The sequence below is a fragment of the Psammomys obesus genome, unplaced genomic scaffold (genome assembly GCF_907164565.1).
Source record: "Psammomys obesus unplaced genomic scaffold, mPsaObe1.curated_primary_1811, whole genome shotgun sequence".
Lineage (NCBI taxonomy): Eukaryota > Metazoa > Chordata > Mammalia > Rodentia > Muridae > Psammomys > Psammomys obesus.
In genome coordinates, this window is record NW_026594428.1 from 2,979,364 (window position 1) to 2,998,807 (window position 19,444).

A 19,444-nucleotide genomic window follows, 5' to 3' on the forward strand; every position below is an offset into this window, starting at 1 on the left:
TTAATTTTTATATTTTCATTATGTTTATCATAAATAACTATATATAGATTTATGTATAAATAATTGTCCATTTTATGTAATCACATGCAAATGTATATGAGATGCTTACAGGTGGACATATCTAAGAATGTACCTACCACTTATATAGTTGTATGTAAAAATAGCTATATATTAAATATATATTAAAAACATAATATTGGAAAGAGCAAACACACATATACACAGATATATTGTATAATATGTAATTTTTCTTTAGGCTGTATTGGTCAGTATGGCATATTACCAACAAGGGTTTCAAGGTGTATTAGGAAATCGATATGTAAATAGAAATATCTAATTAACTCAAAGTAATGTAACTCATTTGAATTTGTTTTACAACAGTATCTCAATTAAGTAAAACTACAAGAGATGCTGCCTAAAATATCTAAACCAATACAAAAGTTAATAATGTATCAAAAGTAAAATGAATAGTTCAATCTAACAGTGTGAAGAAACCTTAAATTATGTAAATTATAACAATTTTTGAAAAAGCTCTGTAGAAGATTCTCTTGGAAGAATCTATCACTTCTTTAAGAAAACTAAAATATGTAATCTCTAAAAAGAAAATGTGTTATTTCCACTCCTGAAGAAATATGGGCTTCTTGGAGAATATATATTTCCCTTTCTATACTGACTGGTTTTCTCCAATGAAAATTCTACATGATGTGTTATTTATTTTCTTTCTTGTCCTTTCTCTCTCCTTCTTATTTGTATTTCCCTCAAATACAAAAATAGTATATGTGCTTTGAAAAGTGGATAAAGACTACTTTAAGACAGACAAATATGGAAAATAGATTATGTTTTTCTCTAGTTTACTGCAGGAAAAAGTCGACTGGAAGCAGATTAAATAAAAGCCATGGAGAACAGGAAATGGAAGTAAAAAATAGAATCAAGTCCTGGAAATTGAAAGCTTTAGAGACTCTTAAACAGAAAAGCACCTTAAAGATATTATGTTCCCAGAATACATTGGTGAAAAATCACAAGTAGACCATCTAGGGATACTCCTTTTCTTCTCTTTCTAGTCTCATTGCTGGTAATGGATAAATATACACAATTAACTGAAAAACTAATAGGAACTGGGAGGTATTTAAGACAAAAATTGATTAGGAAGTAGCACAGCAGTGATTCTAGAGCATAGGAAATGTTTAACAGCAGTGAAGAAAGGCCTACTGGACTGGCTTAAGTAATAGTTTAACTATGTCCTTTGTCTTTATGTATATTTAAACTATTCACATTTGCCTATGACTTAAATGTATAACCAAATAAATTAAAGTGGCTATGTTTCTTTTATTAATATTCTATTAATTCATACCTTTTTAAAATAGAATGTTTCAGTGCTATAAAATGAACTTAGTATTGCCTAAAGAAAGAATGTCAAATGACACTATTCTAGGGATATGTGTGCTCGATCCAGATAGGGAACCAATGGCAGCCAAAATGAGGATAGCATCAATCTACAACTTGGTTATTGTAGCTATTCACAGGAGCAGACAAGACACAGTCACTCACCTCACAAAAACACCTGCCCAGTACAGGTGATGTTTCATGAAGGCTGGAAACCTGGCACTTAACTAAACAATTTTCAGGCAACTCAGCAGGTAGATTTGGAATCTCTTCTTTCAAGCAAGCCCTTCCAGATAAGTTGGAATTGCTAGAAGCGTGAGTCTCTTTTAGAAATTCTGCTCACTTTGTCTGAAAGTCTACTGGACAGTTTGACTGTTTTCTGTCTTTGGTGGAGCATTTTTGGTCTGAGAGTATCTCTCAGCAGTACTTGCTACTTATATACACTCTGGAGGAATATTACTTTATTGATCATTTTCAGGAACTTTAGCCTTTTAGTTGTTGACTTCCTGAGTTTATTGTGTTGTATGGAAATAATTCACAGGTTGTATGGAAATAATTCTCGCCGTTTCAGAAAATCCTGTGCCTTAATTCGTTTCCATTCAAGACAGAGGTTTACCTATAAGAAAATTGATATGGGGCGGGGGCGGGGGTGTTCTAAGATGTCGGCGACCGTTGTGCACCATAGCTGAGGTGCAGACCAACCAAGACTCCAAAACTGGTAAGTTGAGAGGCGGATGGATCCAAAACAAAAACCTTGGGGCTTCCCTGGGCTAGAGGAGATATCCCATGATTTAGGGCCAATTGGATTCAGCAACACTGCCTCCCACCACAACCCAGTGGTCATCCTCCGGGTCTCGGGTCTCGGGTCTCGGGTCTCGGGTCTCGGGTCTCGGGTCTCGGGTCTCGGAATCACAGACTGTGAACCCCTGACATTTTCTACTAACCCTAGCTAGCAAGGGTGGAATCCGAGGTACAGGGTCCTTCCTCTATAGCAACAGCCAGACACCTGAACATTCCTGCTCCCCAGAAGGCAATTTTATGTTTCCTGAGACATTTGAGATCAAGCAGACCCAGGTCTTATGGACATTTGCTGTAATGTGAGTACTGAACCTTGGGCCCCCAGCACTCACCAGACACAAGGACACTTCCTAGGTAGCAACCAGATATCAGATAGTTTTTGGCCATCTTAGGGCAGCACCTGGATGATTCTACTGGTCAGCCTGTGGAGACCAGGCAAACAGTGGGAGTCCATAGACAAGAGATTCACTATAGAACACCCCAGAGACTGAGTGGCAGAGACACAAAAACCTGCTTTCTTGTGTAGCCCAGCTACCTTCAGAGATGCACAGAGATAGCCACATAGGCTGCCTCACACCAGCACCAGAGCTACAGCCCTCAAGACAAAGTACCAGCACCTAGTCTTAAGACCCTAGATCACTCTTATCTTCCTGTAGACTACTTACTTCCTGAAGACTCTCATCTTCCTGTAGACTACTCCAGACTCCAGAGACAGGAGGACTCAGTATGAAGTACAAGCTCCAGGAAAAAAAAAAAAAAAAAACCATCAAGGCTCCAGACAGCAACATGTCTAGAAGCCAATGTAAGAATTCAATCAACAAAAATCAGGATATCCACACTTTCTGAATCCATTCCTTGGTTGAGGGACATCTAGGCTGTTTCCAGATTCTGGCCTTTACAAATAAAGCTGCTATAAACACAGTTGAGCAAATGTCCTTATAAAATAGTGGGGTATGTGCCTACGAATGATATAGCTCTATTTTACATTTATGGTTGTGAACCTAGCCGCCTTTAACACCTGAGCCATCTCTACAGCCCATAGTGAGGTACCACTATTCCTAACTATCTGAGAAAACACCAGATTTACAAAGTGGTTGTACAAGATTTTATTCCCACCAGAAATGGCGGAAGGCACCCCTTTCTCCAGAACATCTCCTGCAGCCCTTGAGTGTTTTTTTTTTTTTTTTTTTTTTTTTTTTTTTTTTTTTTTTTTTTTTTTATCTTAACCATTCTGGTGGCTGTTGGAATAAAACTCAGCAACTAAAAACAAGAAACTGTGAAATTTGAAGGCAAATGGTTGGAACTAGAAGAGATCATCCTGAGTGAGGTACCCAGAAGCAGAAAACAATATATGAAAAACATACAAAAATTTATAGTCTTAAAGAAACTAAACAACAAGGAGGACTATAGGGAAGAGGCAGAAACCTCACTAAGAAGGGCAAACAACAACTCAGATGACCCTCAACTGATGGGATACAGAATAGATACAGAAATTGTGGCATATTTTCACAATCGAATACTACACAGCAATGAAAAACAAGGAAATCATGAAATTTGTAGGCATATGGTGGGACCTAGAAAAGATCATCTGGAGTGAAGTATCCCAGAAGCAGAAATACACACATGGTATATACTCAGTTATAAGTGTATATTAGACATATAATATAGGATAAACCTACAAAAATCTGTACACCTAAAGAAACCAAACAAGAAGGAGGATCCTGGGTAAGACAATCAATCCTCACTCAGAAAGACAGAAGGATGGACTTTGGAAGAAGGAGAAAACAGGAAACAGGACAAAAGCCTATCACAGAGGGCTTATGAAAGCCTCTACCCAACAGAGTATCAAAGCAGATACTGAGACTCATAACCAAACTTTGGGCAGAGTGCATGGAATCTTATGAAAGAAGTGGGAGATAGTAAGCCGGAGGGTCGGGGAGAAAGTGGCTCCTTGAGGAGAGCAACAGAATCAAAATATCTGGGCACAAAGGTCATTTCTGAGACTAATACTCCAACCAAGGACCATTTATGGATATGACTTAGAACTCCTGCTCAGATACAGCCCATGGCAGCTCAGTCCCCAAAAGGGTATCCTAGTAAGGGGAACAGGGACTGTCTCTTTGATCACCTTCCCCTGAGAGGGGGAACAGCCTTGCCAGGCCAGAGGAGGAAAATGCAGCCAGATGAGACATGATAGGTTATGCTCAGATGGAATGGGAGGAGGACCTCAGTGGACTTGGAGAGGGGCATAGGAGGAGATAAGGGAGGGTGGTATTGGGAGGGAATGAGAGAGGGGTTTACAGCTGGGATACAAAGTGAATAAACTGTAATTAATATAAAAATTAAAAAAGTAGGGCAAACAGAATAGTAATTAGAAGTAGAAGAAAAGGAACAGGTCAGGAGCCTCCCACAGAGGACCTCTGGAAGATTCTAACCAGCAGGCTATCAAAGGAGATACTGAGACTATTAACCAAACTTTGGGGAGAGTGCAGGGAATAGTATGGACTAAGGAGGAGACAGAAAAGCCTAGAGGGTGCAAGGAGACCAACAGAGCAAAAATATTGGGGCCTAGGGAGTCCTGCAGAAACTGATGAATCAACCAAGGACCTTGCATGGATATGACTTAGACCCCTGCCCAGGTATACAGTCCTGCAGAAACTGATGAATCAACCAAGGACCATGCATGGATATGACCTAGACCCCCATTGGGAGCTCAGTCTCCATGTGGATTCCCTGATTCCTGATTAATTGGAACAGCAGCAGTTTCTGACATGAAGTCAGTTACCTGCTCTTTGGTCACTTCCTCTTGGTGGGGTGGTCTTGCCAGTCCACAAAGGAATAGGACCCAGACAGTCCCAATGAAACTTTTTAGGCTAGGATCAGATGAAAACTTCCTTTCTATATATATTGATAATTGTAATTTCTATTTTTTTTATTTTAAGTACTTTTAATTTATGGATGCTTCAACCATATCACAAAAATACATAAATGAAAAATTATTTTGTGAACCTATTCAATTATGCATTTGAGCAGTGATAAAGAATTTTAGTTGTGTCCCCCTTTTCATTTCTGGTTTTGCTTTGCTCAGATGAAGCTCATGGTAGCTCAGTAACCAATTGGTTTCCCATAGTAAGGGGAACAGGGACTATTTCTGACAGGAACTCAATGGCAGGTTCTTTGACCTCCCCACACACCAAGGGAGGAGCAGTTCTGCTAGGCCACAGAGGAGGACTATGGAGGATACCTGATAAAACAGGGTCAGATGGAAAGGGAGGAGGTCCTCCCCAATCTGTGGACTTGGAAAGGGGCAGGGAGGAGATGAGGGAGGAAGGGTAGGATTGGGAGGGAATAAGGGATTAACTCTGGGATACAGAGTTAATAAAATGTAACTAATAATAAAAAAATTAAATTAAATTAAATTAAAAACAAGAATTTTAGTACCTCAGTAAAAAAAAAATGTCAATTTAAAGGAGCTAAGTGGAGATTTCCTATTTTGAATAAACAAACAAACAAACAAACAAATAAATCTATCATGGAAGTAGTGAAACCAGATTGCCCAAAACTGCTCTTGAGAAAAAGTCACAGAAGACATAGTATTATACGTTAAGAAACAGGATTAATTTAATTGGGTAAAGTTATAAATTTTGATTACATAAGCATTCAGCAAATAAACTCGGGAGAATCTCATTATGAATGGGACAAAAAGACACAGCTGCTTTCATGAATACTGTATTTCACAAAAAATAGCAAATATTAAGATAGTGTATCCTGATATTGTTTCTTTTCCTTTATATAAGTGAAATGCACATAAATATAATCTAGTGATTAGTACAGATTAACTTCAAATGAAGGAACTTGCCTTTTTACTTTTTCATTTGCAGTTCTTATTTTCCTAGACACCCTGTTTTTACTGTTTTTTAAATTATTTTTTGGCTATCTGTGTAATGAGAACTCATATGTTTATGATTTAATTTTAAGTATATAAATGTTTATATATGTGTATATGTGTGTGTGTGTGTGTGTGTGTATTGCACCACACCAAGAAGCTTGAATCTGATTGCCAATAAACTTCTCTTACAGCAAGTATGATGTTCTCTTCCACTTTACATGTACTTTCACTCACACATGCACAACATACTCCCCAAACACATAGTACCCATGAGTTTTAAAAATACATTTAAAATCAGAGGGTCTTATTCTTTAATATGTTTCTTTATAAGTGTCGTCATCATGGTAATCTCCATTACTTCACACGTTCTGTTTGTAATTATTTTCAGTTTTTTTATTATCAGATATTCAGTTAGGTTTTATAATGCTCCCCTATTGGAATCCTACCATATTATTCAATAACTTACTTAAAATGGCTATCAAAGAAATGGGCAAACTGTATACCTTGTTACCTGAACTTTTCACTTGTATTAGTTGTTTTCTTGATCACAAGGATTTAGAATATTTGTACTCTAATATTTGACAGAAATGGAATACTGTACCAGTGAAGCAAAATATAGAGTTAACCTGCTTCTCCTTTTGGTTCTGTTACTGTATTATTTCTAACTACTGTATGCCTTGGGAATTAGAAAATTGATGAATGATCTTTCTAAATTTGCATAACTTTTAGATGTTAGTTGTCTGAAAATTTATGATTTGTTTATTGTTGTCTTCTGTTATCTGTCTTCTCTTATACTGTCAATTATTTATTTCTAACTTTTCCTTATACTGAGGGATGTCATAAATTTTCTAAAAATTCTTTCTCATTTTTTCATATTTTCATTTATAACTTGTGGAACACAAAGTGTTCTAGAACTTTCATTGAAACCCTATTGTATTTTGAGGCAATAGTCTCATATTTCAATTTTGGCAAAATACATTTCAATTTTTTCATTTACGAATGTAATATTTTTTGATGTTCAACATTATCATTTTTTCTTTAAGTATTTTGCAAAAATATTGGTCTTTATTGTTTTTCAATTTTCCCAATTTTTTTCTTGGATATTATTTAGCTCTAACTTTTCTTTAATATGTGCATTTTGGCTATTTACTCATAATGTCATATATTTAACATAATTTTACTTCAACTCAGTATAGAAATTAAATGTAAAACTATCTAGAAATTTATTTTATGAATAAAAATAATAAAATATACTTCATTTTGCACACATTTAATAAGTAAAAACACATTTTTAATTTTTTTAATTAGGTACAGTTTATTCACTTTGTTTTCCAGTTGTGGCTCCCTTCCTTTCTCATCTCCTCCCATTCTCCTCCCCAAGTCCATTGATAGAGGAGGTCCTATTCCCCTTCCCTCTGACCCTACCTTATCAGGTCTCATCAGGACTGGCTGCATTGTCTTCCTGTGTGGCCTGGTAAGGCTGCTCCCCCTTCAGGAACAGAGATGGTCCCTGTTCCCACTACTAGGGAAAGCCACTTGAAGACTGAGATGTCATGAGCTACATCTGTGCAGGGGTTCTTGTTATCTCTATGCATGTATTTTTCATTGTTGTTGTTCTCCAGTTAATCTCAGTTTGTTTTGTTGTTGTTGTTCTATATTTGGTTTTTGTTTTTGTTTTTGTTTTTGTATGCCTCACTCTAAACTGAGTATATTTCTTCTCATGGCTTCATTTAAAACACACTTTGAAAAAACTCAAATCTGTCAGTTTTACTTCTTCCATGATTGCTAATCAAACATTATATATATATATATATATATATATATATAATATTAAAAAGATTGAAAGCTATAGAGAGATTATCAAATATTTTTATGACATCTTCCAAAGGCAAGATTCCTATTTATTTCTCTATTTATTTTGTTTTTAATTTCTACAAGAAGAAACATGAAAATGAATAACTGTTGAGGCAAACATTCAAGACCCTGTGTGTGTTTGCAGTTGTAACGAATTCCAGCAACTTCAGAGAACACCTATAATATTTCACACAATTTTGTTCTTATATAAGGATAAAATCTCTTTACCTTTCAATCTCTGCACCACACAAAAGAATAATGGTGGGGAGGAGAAAACAAATTGTTTTGCATTGACCCGAGCTTGATCTTTTGTTAGCAGTCTCTCTGGGGTTCTCAAGAGTGAATTGTTACTGTTAAGAACATTATCCTTCAAAATACTTCAACTGTCTTTTTTTATTATTTTTATTTCACTTTGGAAAAATGCATGACCCAACTGACAGTAATAAAACAAAATCTGTAAAATGATCAGTGCCTATTTGATCATAAGTAAAGATTATATTAGCTGAATGCTGACTTGGGAGATATAATTTATCATTCATCTTGAAAGGTTAAAAACTGGCAATTTATATAAATGTGAACCAAGAAATATTTGCTGAGAAATTCATAACAAATTCCAATTCTCCTGCCTCCCTACATTCTATCAAAAATGAAAGATGTGATATATTTAAATGTCAGCTGAGTTAAAAAAAATTCTTGAACTAAAATCAAGATATTTTATTTTTATATATTTATACTTTGAACTGCCATAAAAAAACACACTACAACAGTGTTTGCCTCTGAATATGAAGATAGTTTGTATTACAGATTCTGGTTATTTCTCATCAAATTTATTTTAATTTTTAATATGTATTTATTTTTTTATAATTTTACGTATGCATGCAATGAAGTTTGATTACATTCACCCCAAATATCCCTGTACTCGTTGCAAGGTAGCCCCACCACTTCTTCCAATATGCTGTCCTTTCTTTTTTTATAACCCATGGAACCTAATGAGTGCATCCTTCATATTCATGGCTGTATGCTCATTCCCTGGAGCATGGTGGTTTAGTCAGGGTTTTCTATTAACCAAACCAAAGGGATGAATATGAATTTATTATCTTTACAATAGTTAACAACAGCTGATTCGCACCTGAGAAGCAAGAGCCTGGTTCTTTCTGGAGAATCAATGCCTCAATGGTCAGAGTGTCCCACAATCACTCTTTCTCACTAGTGATCACAGATGGCATTGCTCAGTCTAAGAGTCCTAGGCAGTTCCAATCTGGCTGTAGATATTCCCAGAGAACCCCAGGTCCTTATAAAAGATTCAAAACTGTTTCCTCTGTCAGTGAGGGTAATGGCAGGAGCAACAGATCACTCAGCAGTTAAGAGGGAAGTCTGAGAAGCAAGAGAGATAATCTTCCTTCTGATTTTGTTCTGATAAACCTCTCTTTCTTTCTTTCTTTCTTTCTTTCTTTCTTTCTTTCTTTCTTTCTTTCATTTATTTATTTATTATTTTATTTATGCTAGGCTATTACCAGAAGATACCACCCATAAGAGCAATGGATTTTCAGCACTGATCAAAGTAGTCAGAGATGTCTTCAGAAGAGGCTACCTAATCAGGGGATCCATTGGGATAAATTGGTGTTGAAATCAACCAAATACTGGTAAACCTTCCAGGGTTCATACCCTTGAAGAAAACTGACTCTCCCTCTACTAGCTACCACCAACTCTATATAGTTTATCATTGAGGGGTGGGAACTCGGAATACCCTCTCTACTCCATGTCAGAATGTTGACTAGATAGCTCTTGCGTAGATCTTGTTCAGGCAACCACAGCTGCAATGCTTTCTTGAATACAATGGTCCCCAAATGGTCATGTACAAAAGATACTGTTTTTCTCCAGTTCTCCCAGTCTCTGGTTCTGCTTATTATAACCTTTAAGTTGTCTCTTCCACAATGTTCCATGACTATTTGAGGAAGACATATATATATATATATGTTTGTGTATATGTATATGTATATATATATGTTTGTGTATATGTATATATATATGTTTGTGTATATGTGTATATATATATATATATATCAGAATATTAAAATAATATATTTCATGTGTACTTTATTAAATATTAGTTTCTTTGGTGTTATACTACAATGGACACAGTCTTCTCCAGACTTCATAGGTTGACAAATAAAAGTCCTATTGCCAAATGAGTGATAGTTCCACCTGAGTTGTCCAGAGTGTGCTGGTGATTACCAAAACAATAAAAACTATTGCTGCTCTTCTTGGTTTCCCACAAGAACTTCATAGTCTTCAAATTATGATTCTGCTGATAAAGGTACCATAGAAATTGCTAACAAAATGTAGAAAATCTAGTTGGTACTGATGAAAAACAAAACAAAAAAAAAAAATTCTTCCTTCATAGTTAGCTTTCATAAATCCAGGAAGGGCTACACAAGATTTTGAAAGAGAAAAATTTTCTACAGTCTTATCTAACTGTGAACCTTGTATGTTATAATAATGACTCTTCTGGGAAGATGTGCCCACCAATGTAATGATGCAACAAATGTTGTCGGGATAACTAACTATTTACTATACAGATTTTAATCCTTTTCCATGGGACAAAACAAACATCTAGTACTATAAATATAGATCAGAAATCCATGATTCTGGAGCTCATGGGCCTCATAAACAAACATATTAGTATTTTTTTTTTTGGTAAATGGACATTATTTCAAACTTCTTTCTGTTTATCTGTATTTCTACAGACAACAGTACTCAAGTATTATTAGAGAATATAATTTATACAGAAAACTGAGTTTAGTGCATAAACTTATAACCAAATGAAGTGTATAAAGTTAGTGTACACATGGCTCAGATATATTTGTGTTTGCATTTCAATAGGTGGGACATTGGTGAACTTTTGAACAGTAGAATTTCCCTACAAGCATTGGTAGAGCTCTTTATTACAGGATATGCCATGACCAATGATAGAATATGGTAAGGTTGCTCTCCTTTGTCCACATGTAAAGTGGAAATGAACAAAGCATGTGAATGAACATTTCTGAGCCCATGTGTGCTGTCATTCATAATCACTGCTTAAGATCACTACAAAACATGGAATTGTTTAAGGCTATGTGTGTACTATATCTTTTTTTTATAAAACCCTTATTATTTTTATACAGCTAAGTATGTAATACCTTCAAAATATAGCTGATAATGTATTTATACTGTATCTTATGTACTGGGGAGTAACATTAGCTACTCAGTATCCACAGTTATATAAGCGGCTTGCACTGAAATCCTAAAATGAGTGTCAAAGTTATAGAAGCATAATCTTGACCATAATAAAGACATAAAAAACAAGGCATACCATTGAATGGGATTAGTGCTTCATACTGTATCCAGAATCATTTTTTCCAAATGAATGTATTATTGCAATTTTCTGTTGGGAAAACTCTTTATGATTTTATGTACTAAGCTGAAGTTCACTGGAAATTTTATGCATCTTTTTAACTTCTAAAGTAATTCTCCTTACTTATTAGTAAATTAGCAATATGCAAGATACAACTATGGAATGAAATTCAATATAAATAAATAGACAATTAATTTATACTGAATTTAACCCTCTATTCATTTATTTTAACCCTCCTACATTCTACCTTCTCATTACTAACAACTTATTGTCCAGCATTACCTTTCTCTCTTCTATCATAATATGTTCTACTTTCCCTATGCCCATTTCCTTTCCTTAAATAAGACTTTTCCAGTTTTCTTTTTTCTGCAGATACTCCAATTTAAACACATACATCAGTAACATAAAATTTCACACTTAAAGCAGAATTTCTTACCCAGAAGACTATGTTCAACATTCACAAAAGCCAAAAGGGAGAGCTAAAAAAATTATGGGAAAAATCTGGTTGAACAACAGAGTCAAAGTAAGTAATTGAATCAGATTCATATAGGTCAAAATTTTGAGGACTGTCATGTAAGAATTTAAATTTTCTATGCTTACTGTATTAAGTGTAATAATGAAAACCTGAGCAAAATTAAATCACATGTTATTTTTGCATGTATGCACAACGGCTGTGGTCATCTACATGAGACTTGACAACACTGAGCCAGTCACAATTCAAGCACTAGTAGGAGAGAGATATACAAAGTCATTAAACCTAACTAACTGAGGAGCTATAGGAAGGTGATGGCATCTGGGATAGAGATAATCAGTTTTCTCTGGGGATTTGGCCCTGATTGGTTGCACATGTTACATGGAACGACCTTGTGTCCATGCAATTAATGGAAGTGTTAATTTGACTAAATGCGATATGTATAAAAAAGAGTAAAGCAAACTAGGTAGATAGGCAGAGAGTCCAAGGTGGCATTGACCAGCGCACTCCAACTGTGGGCAACATAGGAATCCTTGGGACAGTGTTCCCAAAAATGAAGCCACTATTCTGTGGGTCTACCAGTTAAATCCAGGCAAACAATTCCTGGAGCCAAAATGGTAGAACCCAGACAGAACTGAATATCTGGAGGACAGTACAACAAGCATGTGGACCACATGCTGACCAATACCTAGAGGTCAGCACAGGAACACAGCTAAGAAAAATCAGGACATCAGGGCTTCACCTGCATCTCCCAAAGTCAATGGATATGCTAATTCACCAGAAACACAGGAAATTTTTCTCAAATCTATGCTTATCCAGTTATTAGAGGTACATAAAGAGGAAATGTACAAAGCTCTCAAAGAAATACAGGCAAATACATGCAAACAAATAGAGGCACATGGAGAGACACAGTAGAGGCATATAGAGAAGAAAGAAAGAAAGAAACAAACAAAAAACAGAGGCCATCACAGGAAGACAGGAATCCACATTCAAATAGATGAAAGAAATGGAGCAAGACATGAAAACAATTAGAACAAAAAAGTAAACAGAAACAGAAAAAACCCTAGAAAAGAATTCAATAACTATAGATGTGAAAAAACAATAGTCCATAACAAAAATAAACTTAAACAATATCCGCACAGCAACCCAGCCCTACAGAAGATATTAGAAAGAAAACTCAAATCTAATGAAATCAACTACACCCAAGAAAACACAGAATATAGCTAACTTCACAACAAAAACGTTAGAAGAAAACAAGTATAGAGTAAAATCACCAACCCAACAATAAAAGGAATTAACATTCATTGGTCAATATTATCTATCCAAATTAACAGACTCAACTCTCCAATAAAAAGACACAGACTAACGGAATGGTTGAAGAAACAGGATCCAACATTCTGCTGCATCCAAAAAAAACACACCTCTGCAACAAATATAAACACTAACTCAGAGTAAAGGACTGGAAAAGGCTTTTTCAAGCAAACAGACACAGAAAACAATCTGGAATAGCTATATTAATGTATAATGAAATAAACTTTCAAACAAAATTAATCAAAAAAGGTGAGGAGGGGCACTTCATTCTCATCAAAGAAAAAAATCCAACAACAGGATATCACAATCCTGAACATCTGTGCCCCAAATACAGTAGCACCTGCATTTATAAATGAAACATTATTAAAACTTAAATCACACATCAATCCCAACATGTTATACTGGGAGATTTCAACATTTCACTATCACCAAGGGACAGGTCACATAGACAGAAGCTAAGTATGGAAATAATGACAATTACAGAGGTCCTAAATCATATGGATCTAATAGATCTCTACAGAAATTTTCACCCAAACTCAAAAGATTATACCTTCTGCTCAGCACCGCAAAGAATCTTCTCCAAAATTGACCATATAGTCAGGGTCAAAGCAAGCCTCAATAAATACAAGAAGATTGAAATAATCCTTTATACCCTGTCAGATCACCATGGCCTAAAAATAGACCTCAACAACAACAGAAATAACAAATAGCCTACATAGATATAGAAAGTAAACAACTCCCTACTCACTGACAGCTGGGTCAGGGAAGAAAAGAAATAGGAAATGAGAGACTTCCTAAAATCCTACAAAATTGAAAGCAAAACTTACCCAAATTTGTGACACAATAAAAGAAGTGTTAAGAGGAAAATTCATGGCACTAAGTGCCTTCAGAAAGAAGTTTGAAACATCTCATAGAAGCAACTTAATGGCACACCTAAAAGCCCTAGGGAAAAAAAATAAGCAAACACACCCAGGAGGAGTAGATGATTAGAGATAATCAAACTCAGAGCCAAAATCAATGAAGTAGAAAGAAAGAAAACAATACAAAGAATCAATTAAACCAAGAGCTGGTCCTTTGAGAAAATCAACAAGGTAGACGAATCCTTAGCCAAACTAACTAAAAGGCAGAGAGAAACTATCCAAATCAGCGTAATCACAAACAGAAAGTGGGACATAATGATGGGCACTGAAGAAATCCAAATAATCATTAGGTCTTACTACCAAAGCCAATATGCCACAAAATTTGAAAATCTAAATGAAATGGACAATTTTCTTGATCAATTTCATTTTCTAAAATTAAATCAAGATCAAGTAAATAGATTAAATAGTCCAATATCCCTCAAAGAAATAGAAGCAACCATCAAAACTCTCCCTTCTAAAAAAAGCCAAGGACCATATGGTTTCAGCCCAGAATTCTTCCAGACCTTCAGGGAAGAGCAAATTCTAATTCTCTTCAAAGTATTCCACAAAATAGAAACTGAAGGAACATTACCAAACTCATTCTCTGAAACCACACTCACCTTGATATCTAAACCACACAAAGACCCAACAATAAAAGAGAACTTCAGAACTAACTCTCTTACGAACAATGATGCAAAAATACTCAATAAAATACTGGCAAACTGAATCCATCTTGACCAAGTAAGCATGATCCCAGGCATGTAGTGGTGGTTCAATATATGGAAATCCATCAATGTAATCCACCATATGAAAAACTGAAGGAGAAAAACCACATGATCATCTCCTTAGATGCCAAAAAAAGCACTTGATAAAATCCAACACCCATTCATGTTTGAAGTCTTGGAGAGATCAGAAATAAAAAGAAAATCGCTAACCATAGTAAAGAAAATAGGCAGCAAACCTATATCCATCATCAAACTACACAGAGAGAAACTTAAATCAATCCCACTGAAATCAAGGACAACGGAAGCCTGACTATTCTTTTTTTAATTTTCATTAATTACACTTTATTCACTTTGTATCTCCCCATAAACCCCTCCCTCCTCCCTTCCAAATCCCACCTTACTTCCCTCTTCTCCACTCATGCCCCACCCCAAGTCCACTGATAGGGGGGGCCTTCCTCTCCTTCCTTCTGATCCTAGTCTATCAGATCTCATCAGGAGTGGATGCATCCTCTTCCTCTGTGGTCTGGTAAGGCTGCTCCCCTCTCAGAGGGAGGTGATCAAAGAGCAGGCCAATCAGTTCATGTCAGAGGCAGTCCCTGTTCCAATTACTATGGAACCCACTTGGAAACTGAAATGCCATGGGCTACATCTGCAGGGGTTCTAGCTTATCTCTATGCATGGCAATAGGTTGGGGTAGAATCTCAGGAAAGACCCCTGTGTTCAAATATGTTCGTTATGTTGCACTCCTTGTGGAGTTCCTGTCCTCTCCAGATCTTACCATTTCCCACTTCTTTCATTAGATTCCATGCACTCTGCCCAACAATTGGCCATAAGTCTCAGGATCTGCTTTGATAGTCCGCAGGGCAGAGCCTTTCAGAGGCCCTCTGTAGCAGGCTCCTAACTTATTTCCTGTTTTCTTCTTCTTCTGATGTCCATTCTCTTTGCCTTTTGGGATGGGGATTGAACATTATAGCCAGAGTCCTCCCTCTTGATTAGTTTCTTTAAGTGTACAGATTGTAATAACTTTATTATATATCATATGTCTATATGAGTGAACATATACCATGTGTATCTTTCTGCTTCTGGGATAGCTGACTCAGGATAATCTTTTCCAGTCCCCCGCCCCCATTTATCTGCAAATTTCATGATTTCCCTGTTTTGTTTGTTTGTTTGTTTGTTTGTTTTGGTGTCATTCTTTTTTTTTCTTTTTTTAATTTTATTTTTTTCTTATCAGTTACATTTTATTAACTCTGTATCCCAGCCGTGTCCCGATCCCTCATTCCCTCCCAGTTCCTCCCTCCTTCCCTCATCTCCACCGTGTCCCTTTCCAAGTCCACTGATAGGGGGACCTCCTCCCCATTCATCTGATCCTGTTTTATCAGGTATCTTCAGGACTGGTTGCAAAGCCCTCCTCTGTGGCCTAACAGGACTGTTCCTCATTTGGGGGATGGGGAGGTCAAAGAGCCAGTCATTAAGTTCCTGTTAGAAATAGTCCTTGTTCCCCTCACTATGGGAACACTTGGTTACTGAGCTAACACAGGCTACATCTGAGCAGAGGTTCTAGGTTATATCCATACATGGTCCTTGATTGAATGTCAGTCTCAGAAAAGACTCTGTGCCCAGATATGTTTGGTCTTTGTGGAGCTCCTATCCTTTCCTCATCAGACTAACTCCCCTTCTTTCTTATGATTCCCTGTACTCTGCCAAAGGTTTGGTCATGAGTCTTTGCTTTGAAAACACTGCTAGTTAGAGTCTTTCAGATGCGCTCTGTAGACTCCTGTCATACGTTCAATGCACATCCCATCTGTCTTTCTAAACAAGGATTGATCATCGTCAACTCTCTTGATTATCTTTTTTAGGTGTATAGATTTCATTATGTTTATCATATCTTGTAGGGCTATATAAGTGAGTATATATCGTGTTTGTCTTTCTCCTGGGATATTTCACTCAGAATGATCTTTTCTAGATCCCACCATTTGCGTACAAATTTCATTATTTCCTCCTTTTTGATTGCTGAGTAGTATTCCATTGTGTAAAAATACCACAATTTTTGTACCCATTCCTCCTCCAACATCTGGGTTGTTTCCAGGTTCTGGCTATTACAAATGAAGCTGCTATAAACATGGTTGAGCAAGTATCGCTTTTGTGTACTTGAGCAAACTTTGGGTATATACCTAGCAGTGGTATAGCTGGGTCTTGAGGAAGCATAATTCCTAATTGTCTGAGAAAGGACCAGATAGATTTCCAGAGGGGTTATACCAGTTTACATTCCTACCAGCAGTGGAGGAGGGTTCCCCTTTCTCCACAACCTCTCGAGCATGTGTTGTCACTTGAGATTTTCATCTTGGCAATTCTGATGGGAGTAAGGTGATACACCTATCTCAGGGTCGTTTTGATTTGCATTTTTCTGATGGCTAATGAGGATGAGCATTTCTTTAAGTGTTTCTCTGCCATTCTATATTCCTCTGTCGAGAATTTTCTGTTTAGCTCTGTTCCCCATTTTTTAATTGGATTACTTGGTTTCCTGCTTTTCAGATTCTTTAGTTCTTTGTATATACTGGATATTAGTCCTCTGTCAGATAAAGGGTTAGTGAAGATTCTTCGCCAATCTGTGGGCAATCAATTTGTTTTGATGACAGTGTCCTTTGCTTTACAGAAGCTTTTCAGTTTCATGAGGTCCCATTTATTGATTGTTGCTTTTAGAGCCTGTGCTGTTGGTGTTCTGTTCAGGAAGTTGTCTCCTGTGCCAATGAGTTCTAGGATGTTCCCCACTTTTACTTCTAACAGATTTAGAGTATCGGGTTTTATGTTGAGGTCTTTGATCCACTTGGACTTTAGTTTTGTGCAAGGTGATAAATATAGACCTATTTTCATTTTTCTGCATGTAGACATCCAGGTGGACTAGCACCATTTGTTGAAGATGCTGTCTTTTTTTCATTGAATTGTTTTGGCTTCTTTGTCAAAAATTGAGTATTCATAGGTGCGTGGGTTTATTTCTGGGTCTTCTATGTGGTTCCATTGATCCTCCTTTCTGTTTTTATGCCAATACCATGCAGTTTTTATTATTATTGCTCTGTAGTACAACTTGAGATCGGGGATGGAGATACCTCCAGATGATCTGTTGTTGTACAGGATTGTTTTGGAGATTCTGGGTTTTTTTTTCTCCATATGAAGGTGAGAATCTTTTTTTCAAGGTCTGTAAAGAATTGAGTTGGTATTTTGATGGGAATTGCATTGAATCTGTAGATTGCTTTTGGCAGGATGGCCATTTTCACAATGTTAATCCTACCAATCCATGAGCACGGGAGATCTTTCCATCTCTGATATCTTCTTCAATTTCTTGCTTCAGAGACTTGAAGTTTTTCTCAAACAGGTCTTTCACTTGCTTGGTTAGAGTCACCCCAAGGTACTTCATGTTATTAGCGGCTATTGTGAAGGGTGTTGTTTCCCTAATTTCTTTCTCAGCCCTTTGTCTTTGGTATACAGGAGGGCTTCTGATTTTTTTGCGTTGATTTTGTATCCTGCCACTTTGCTGAAGGTGTTTATCAGCTGGAGTAGTTCTGTTTGAATTTTGGGTGTCGCTCATATATACTATCATATCATCTGCGAATAGTGTGACACATTGACCTCTTCCTTTCCAATTTGTATCCCCTTGATCTCCTTTAGTTGTTTTATTGCTCTGGCTAGTAGTTCAAGTACTATGTTGTAGAGGTAGGGAGAGAGTGGGCAGCCTTGTCTTGTCCCTGATTTCAGTGGGATTGATTTAAGTTTCGCTCCATTGAGTTTAATATTGGCTATGGGCTTGCTGCACATTGCCTTTATTATGTTTAGATATGTGCCTTGTATTCCTGATTTCTCCAAGACTTTAAACATGAATGGGTGTTCAAATGCTTTTTCAGCATCTAAGGAGATAATCATGTGGTTTTTTTCCTTCAGTTTGTTTATGTGGTGGATTAAATTGATGGATTTCCATATATTGAACCACCTTTGCATGCCTGGGATGAAGCCTAGTTGGTCGTGGTGGATGATATCTTTGATGTGTTCTTGGATTCAGTTTGCAAGTATTTTATTGACTATGTTTGCGTCAATGTTCATAAGAGAGATAGGTCTGAAGTTCTCTTTTTCTGTTGGGTCTTTGTGTGGTTTAGTTATCAGGGTGACTGTCGCTTCATAGAATAAGTTTGATAATGTACGTTCTGTTTCTATTTGTGGAATAGTTTGAGGTTAGCACTTCTTTGAAGGTCTGGTAGAATTCCGCACTGAAACCATCTGGCCCAGGGCTTTTTTTGGAGGGGAGATTGTGAATGACTACTTCAATTTCCTTGGGGGATATAGGGCTATTCAGTCTTTCTACCTGATCTTGACTTAATGTTGGAAGATGGAATCTATCAAGAAAATTGTCCATTTCATTTAGGTTTTCAAATTTTGTGGCATATAGGCTTTTGTAGTATGATTGTTTGAATTTCCTCAGTGTCTGTAGTTATGTCCCCATTTTCCTTTCTGATTTTGCTGATTTGGATAGTTTCTCTCTGCTTTTTAGTTAGTTTGGCTAGGGGTTTGTCTATCTTGTTGATTTTCTCAAAGAACCAGCTTTTTGTTTCTTTGATTCTTTGAATAGTTTTATTTGTTTCTAACTGATTGATTTCAGCCCTGAGTTTCATTATTTCCAGCCGTCTGCTCCTCTTGGGTGTATCTGCTTATTCTTTTTTTTTTTTTTTT